This window comes from Triturus cristatus, chromosome 8, assembly GCF_964204655.1.
Source record: "Triturus cristatus chromosome 8, aTriCri1.1, whole genome shotgun sequence".
In the NCBI taxonomy this organism is placed as follows: Eukaryota; Metazoa; Chordata; class Amphibia; order Caudata; family Salamandridae; genus Triturus; species Triturus cristatus.
Window position 1 is genome coordinate 1272792406 of NC_140591.1, and position 7276 is coordinate 1272799681.

Here is a 7276-nt window from a genome sequence, read left to right on the forward strand (position 1 = left end):
AGTGATCGCGATCTAACATCAAAGCGGCCGTGCGGCCACCAAAGTGAAAGTAATCGCGTCAAGTGCGGCGCGCGCACCCGCACACATGCACTGTAGCGCTAGGCTGGCCTGGTACCACTTTTTGGAGCCCTCTCAATAAGTCTTGCCAGACCAGCGCATGCACTGGGTCAGGCGAGACCTAAAAAACTGCTGGTGCTCAACACCAGTGAGACCCGGCCCACTTAAAGCCCTGCCTCTATCACATCACAGAGCAAACTTTGTGGCCACTGGGAAAAAGTGTGCGGGTACCCATGGCATTAGACCACTGCTTGGAGGCGAAGACCTCAGCACACATTGAAGCAGTGTTTTTTAAATGACTGGTGTTAAATATGCTGATATGCAGACGAGTTGGTCTTTTATGAGAACGTTTGATTCTTGGCTGCCGCCTAGGGAATCGGGCTCACTTGTTCATGTTTATCAGCACCGCAACACCTGCGCGAAACAATCAAACACCTTTGTTTGGAGCCTGTCACTGCTCTGGTGGATATAATTCATGTGTGACCCGAGCGCGCGCGCTGAAGCCAAAGGAGCGAGGCGACGCATTGCTTCACGCTCACGCGACCATTTCTTAGAATTAGAACAAACATTTGCAATGCAATCGGTCTCGCCTATGGAACCTTATACCTAATTAGCGATTTAGCACACTTAGGGTAGAGGCATGAAATGGGGAGACCAGCTGTCTTGAATAAAAAGCTAACACAGTTTGGGTAGACTTTTAGAACAGTGTTTGGGTCAGTGTGACAGAGGGAGAAAAGAGAGTTCTACAGAAGGACAGAAAGTGGGAGGTAATGGGATAGCATAGATGGAAATCTACAGAGAGTTTGGAGGATAGAAGTTAGTTTAAAAGAGATAAACTCAGAGTTAGGAATGAGGGAGAGGAGAAACTAGAAGAAAGATCAACAACGTTTTGGGTAGTAGGATAGGCGGGGGAGCATGCATTTGAGAGATCAGAGACATGCAGAGTTTGGGTTTGAGGAAGATGAGAAACTTTAGAAGAGAGAGACAGGCAGAGTTTTGGGGTGGAGGGAAGAACGCTGGGTTTAAACGGACTGTGCATGAGACAGAGAAAGTGAGTTTGAGGGGCAAACTGGCAGTTTGAAATATTGTTTCAGGGGAGCGTTAGACGGAGGGGCAGACATCCGGGGCACAGACAGCCAGAAACATGACTGTATGCCTGTTCAAGTTGCCACTAAGCACTGCCCCCAAGTTTTTTAGGACTTTACAAAGTTATCCCGTCCGTATTTGATTGATGTGGGAAGCCTCGAAATGCAAGTACTCCCGGTATCTTGTACATTTAAAACACAGATATTTCGAAAGTCAATTACTCTGTAAGATAGATGAGCTTAAAATTGTCAAATATATGGGTAAAATAATAGGCATTGGGATTTTAAAAAAAAATAGCTCAAGAGAATACAGATTGAACCATAAAATCAAACAGCTGGATACATAGGTTTACCTAGGAAAATGGCAAGGCACCCTGTTATGCACGGCACACACCCTTAAATGTGCATGAGCGCAGAAAAGTAGTCACCCAGGGCCAAACAAAACCTGTAAATCACAGTCGCTGGGAAGCTTAAAGGCAGCAGTCTCTCTATATTATCGTAGTATCTCAATGCCCATCACTAGGAAAGAAAATGGTGGTCTGCAAAGCATGTGCTTGAGAACTCCGACATTTGATCTGGAAATGATTTGTATTTACTCACAGATCTTCCCTAAAAACACCTTTTGAATACAAGCATTGGCAATGCCAATCGGTCTCGCCTTTGGCACCCTAGAAGTGTTTCGCCAGAGCTATTGGCAAACGCATGTGCTCAGGTTGACCAGGTTCCCATATAGGCTGAAGCTGAATTTTAACATGTACCCAGAGGGGCTGAGCGAGTGTTGCTCTTGCTTGCCTCTTTGATGGCGAGTGTTCCCTTTAGAGTCTCTGTGGGGAGCAATCTGTGGCCTGACGCCCAGGAGGGCTGAGTGAGCTTTATTTACCCTCCTTCTCTGTGCTTGTGGGTACTTCCCAGAAATACTCCACGGGGCCATGCCCCAGAAGGAGCTGTGTGGAGCTCATCTCCCCCTCACTCTCTCCCCCAACCTCCCACACCCGCTGCCCAGACACATCCGTTTATTCTGTAAATTAAAGTTTGGGGGTACAAAACAGGTATCCCGTTGGGCATGGAGTTATTGAGTGACCAGTTAGGGAGGACAGCTGACCAGAGAGCAGGCGGGATACAGGGACAAAGCAAGCAGGATAAGAGCATATTTACATAAAATGAACAAAATATAAAGCAAACCGATTGATATGGCCAGAAGCCCATTCAAAAGAGGAAGACGTAGCAGGCACAACACAGAGCAGGCAATTCTTGGGCACCCGTAGCAAGTAAGATATGGGAAAATGAAGGAGGCAAGAACAGCAGGCAGAGGCGGCAGGATTTAACATACGTAACACAGAAGACAAGTGAGGAACGGGACGATGGGAAAATTAACATATGAAAGGCACACAGAACAGGGATGGTGACATGAATGCAGAACAGGTGGGTAGGGTGCGATTGGTGCTGTATGATTCAACTCATCGGCAGTCACCTCACTTAGCAGCAGCATTGGTAGGAACGCAGTGGGGACGGCCATGACCGGGATCTTTGCTCCAATCTGCTGTGTCTCCGCTGTAGCCTCCTCTCACCAGGAGACTCTGCTCCTTGTACTGCGCAAACAGATCCATAGCGGCCTCGGTTTAAAATTGTGTGAGCAGGAACTCTATGGCGTTGCTAACAAACATCTGGCCCAAAGTGTTTTTAGACTCCATAAATTCCAGTCCAGATGTTCATGTCAAGGCTACCCGGGGGGCCACGTAGGGAACCCTCATCAGGGCGGCCGCCTTAGTGCCACAGGAAGGCACTGGAGTCTGCCGTCTAGGCTCCCTGGGCGTGGGACCAGGGGGGCTTCCGACCTGCCACTTCCGGTAGTGGAAGGGGGGACAGGGGTACATATACTGTCCCCCGCCCACTGGGCAGTCTCTTGACCACTGCCCGTCTCGCCTTTCCCGCCCCACCGTGTACCAGGCGGATGGACAAATAGGAGGATTGGGGGCGGGGGTGGGAAATATCTAACCTATTGTTTTGTGTTGCAGGAGGAGTTACAGGGCGATCCAGAGTCTGCAAGGTACAGAAGGGTACTATATGCAGCAGCACAACAAGGGTGCTAAGCCAAGGATACCCAGGGATGTCTTAACGTTGTCCCCTGGAAGAACTACGGCGCCCCGTTAGTCCTACGGGCGGTTGTGGGTCTGAGCAACCAGGGGCTGCCTGGAATGCTCCGCCCACCTTTTGGGGGGCGTGAGTAAGGGAGTGGACTGGTGGTCCACTGATGGGAGGGGTGGCCCCTCCCAATAATTGGTAAACACCGATTGGCGACGGCCACGGTGTAGGCGGGCAGGCGGCATAAGGGTTGGCCTGCCCTGGGATCGCCCGTAAGATAACCCACCATGTTGGCATATTTGTTATGCAAATAAACCTGCAGCAATTTTCTCCACTAACAAGGTGTCGTGTGGTTTATTGATGTATTTTGCTGCATGATAACTGACACTGTTGCCGATATTGGCACTATGCCCTGTGCTGCATGCTGAGCCGTGATGTCTGCACGCGATTAACACTGCCTGTTCTAATAGAAAGAAGGATTAGGCAAATGAGAGCCTCTTAACTAGCTGTTAAATTCTCTGCCACAAAGCAGCACAAAGGTCCCGGGGCCGCGAGGTGGGCAGAGGTGACAAATGATAATATCACGGAAGCAAAGCAGAGAAACAAAAAGAATATGAGGAGAGTCCGAGCTCCCGGCCGGGGGAAGAGGCTGGCGGAGTCCAGATCAATAAGTCATTTGTTCCATATAAGACTAGTCCAGAAACGCCTTTCATTTTGGGTGAGAAATGCTCAATATAAACCACATTACAAGTACATTGCCGGACACGTGTCCTTCCCCTCCTTTTGTCTATAGCCCCAGGATCAATGTAGGAGTAAATCTTTAGCCAGGGATTAATGTAAGGCGTTCTGAACACCAGAGCTCTTATGGATGCCGGGAGTGTGTGGAGCGCTACAAATACATGCTGCATATCACAAGTCTTTCTTTTAAAGTTGGCAAATCACTGCCAGATGGAATGCACATCTGATCTTGCATTGTTGTTTATTCATTAGCCTGGGTGGGGTATGTACTGCTCGTGACAGGTAGATAAATCAAACACCGTGACTGCCTTTCTTCAGCAAGATGCATTTATTTCAGACATATCTCAGCACACTACAAATAATTTGTTAGATGCCCCAAAAAACTCAATACACTTTTATGATTACAAAGGAATAGAAGCCCGTTCTTGTGTTTTATGGAGGACACATTAAACGCGGTAGAAAGTGGCTGTTACTCAGCAACATTAAAGGGAGCCGCCTTTTAAGTGCTCACAGCTGAGGGTTAGTTTGGAAGGTGATACTGCACAGCACTAGAAATGATTGTGACGGGTGAGGTATTTACTGGGTGCAGTATTACACCCACATTCCGAGCTCCGCACCTATGCATGAGTGATACTACGTGTATTCCAGCTGAAAAATGAATCTAATGCATGTTTACTGCACACATTTGTGCGGGCATATCTACTGTTTTAAAGTGAAAGCGCGTACGGAGCGCTTAATGTAAGCAAAGCATGTTGTTGTGCTTAAGTAGAAAAAACTGATTAAAGCAAATTAGAGCTGAAGAGAAACCGAGCTTCATACAAAGAAGAGCATACACAGTTACCGTGAACCAGAGAGAAACGAAGCCGCATACAAATAAAAACATACAGTTGCCGTGAACCAGAGAGAAACGGAGCCTCATACAAATAAAAACATACAGTTGCCATTAACCAGAGAGAAAAACGGAGCCGCATACAAATAAAAACATATAATTGGGAGATAAAGGGGGGGGGGGGGGAGCAAGCCGACACCAGACCACTTACTGTGTGAAAAAGGCCGCTTTATTGAAACAGGTGCATATCACAACTTTCAGCCCTTGGCAACTGCCTTCCAAAACTAAGAACCTCACTATACAAGAATTTCCTGACCCCTGGTTCCTCCCCCCACCCCTACGATCCCCACATCAGATCCCCCCACCCCACGAAATACAACATAACATTCCATAACCATACTCTTCCCAATCCTACACAAATGTAGCATTTCCAAATCCTAAACTCCCCTGACCCTAATCCCTACCTGCCTTTGTGCTACTGTAACTAACCAACCTCTAATCTAAACTTATCCTACCTGGTTACCCTTTCCCTGCTCCTGCTCCCAAACTACCAACATATAACAAAAAACTACAGCCAATCCCGGCCAACTGTCAACCACCCCGCCTGCACCTGTTCCAAGCGACAAATACAATATATATCAAACCCCTATGTACCTGTTACAACAAATGCCGCCAACAGAAAACCAAAAGACAAAAATAGGATAAGCCATAAAAAACACCGCCCCGAATGCCAAAAAATAGGGAGGGCGGAAGGGGACAAAAACCTAAGCTTATGACAGCGCTTCCAGCCACCAGGTCACCAAACCTAAAATGGTGGCTGGGGAGGCGAGAAAATGCCCTATATACCCCTTGGGCTATTTTTCCAAATATTGGGCTACAATTGGGCTAGTCCCAAATGTAGCCCAAAAACCTACAAAATGGCCGCTCGCCGGCCACTCCCCCCTCCCAATCTGCCCGGGGGGCAGACATCGCCATGCTCGGCTGCCCCCCAAGCCCCCATTGGGAGATAAAGGGGGGTGGAGCAAGCTGACACCAGACCACTTACTGTGTGTGAAAAAGGCCGCTTTATTGAAACAGGTGCATATCACAACTTTCAACCCTTGGCAACTGCCCTCCAAAACTAAGAACCTCACTATACAAGAATTTCCTGACCCATTGTTCCTCCCCCCACCCCTACGATCCCCACATCAGATCCCCCCACCCCACGAAATACAACATAACATTCCATAACCATACTCTTCCCAATCCTACACAAATGTAGCATTTCCAAATCCTAAACTCCCCTGACCCTGATCCCTACCTACCTTTGTGCTACTGTAGTTAACCAACCTCTAATCTAAACTTATCCTACCTGGTTACCCTTTCCCTGCTCCTGCTCCCAAACTACCAACATATAACAAAAAACTACAGCCAATTCCGGCCAACTGTCAACCACCCCGCCACCCAGAAAAAGGCGGGAGTGTAGGCGAAGACGTCGCCTCCCCCTTTTTCTGCCCCCCACAACACCAGACCAACTCACTTCTCAACGCCTATAAACACCCAGTAACCTGGCCAATACCTCTCGCAATTCTAATAGGTACAAATCCATCCCCATCCGTGATAAATGGACCCCGTCATCTCTGAAGAATTCCGGCGTGTCATATCTAATCTCCTTTTGCGCGATCCTGCAAATCCCCGTCTGCCTACAAAACCTCACCATTTCCGTGTTCAACTTACGCCTGGCCTTATCCACCGCACCCGGGTTCACGGCCCCTCTCCAGACCCTGCGAGGAACAAACTCCGTCCATACAATAGAACAACCAGCCCACAGAGCGTTAATCAAAGCCAAATCCCTCTTCATGCAACGCATAAGTGCCAAGCCCGTCTCCCTGACCATGTCGTTTTCGCCTAAGTGAAGTACTAGAACATCAGGGCACCTACAACCACCAAAAACCCATTGAGAACCTGCAATAGCTCACTCCACCGCATACCGCCCCTGCCACGCCAACCCACTGAAAACAGATCTTTATTAAACCCCAAATTTTCCCCCAAAATAGCTCGAGCGGGCCTTTCACAAAAGAATGGCTGATGATCCAAATGGACATCTCCCTGGCGAGGGGACCCATCACCGAACCTGCAACGAGAAACATGAGTGAACAGCAGGAAAAGAAGAACAAACGCGCTATAACCCCCCAGGTACGCTGCGTACATAACGTTGATAACAGTCCGAAGACCACCTGCCTGGCCTCATAATGTCCCCTCGCTCCCAGCCTTTAGAGTGAGCTTCTGAAGTTGCCCCAATCCGAAACGAATGCGTCCCAAAATCCTTCCCATCGATCCCCAGCCTGCCCAATGCTTTCCGCAGTACCGCTAAAAGCTGCGAAGCCTTGACACACCGCCCATCCCCAAGCCGAAAGACCAAACCCCCCACAGCCCCAGAAGAAGACCTCCACCTCAAGCCCCACTGAAAAGGACAAATCTGCGGCACCAGCCCCTTTGACAAAGA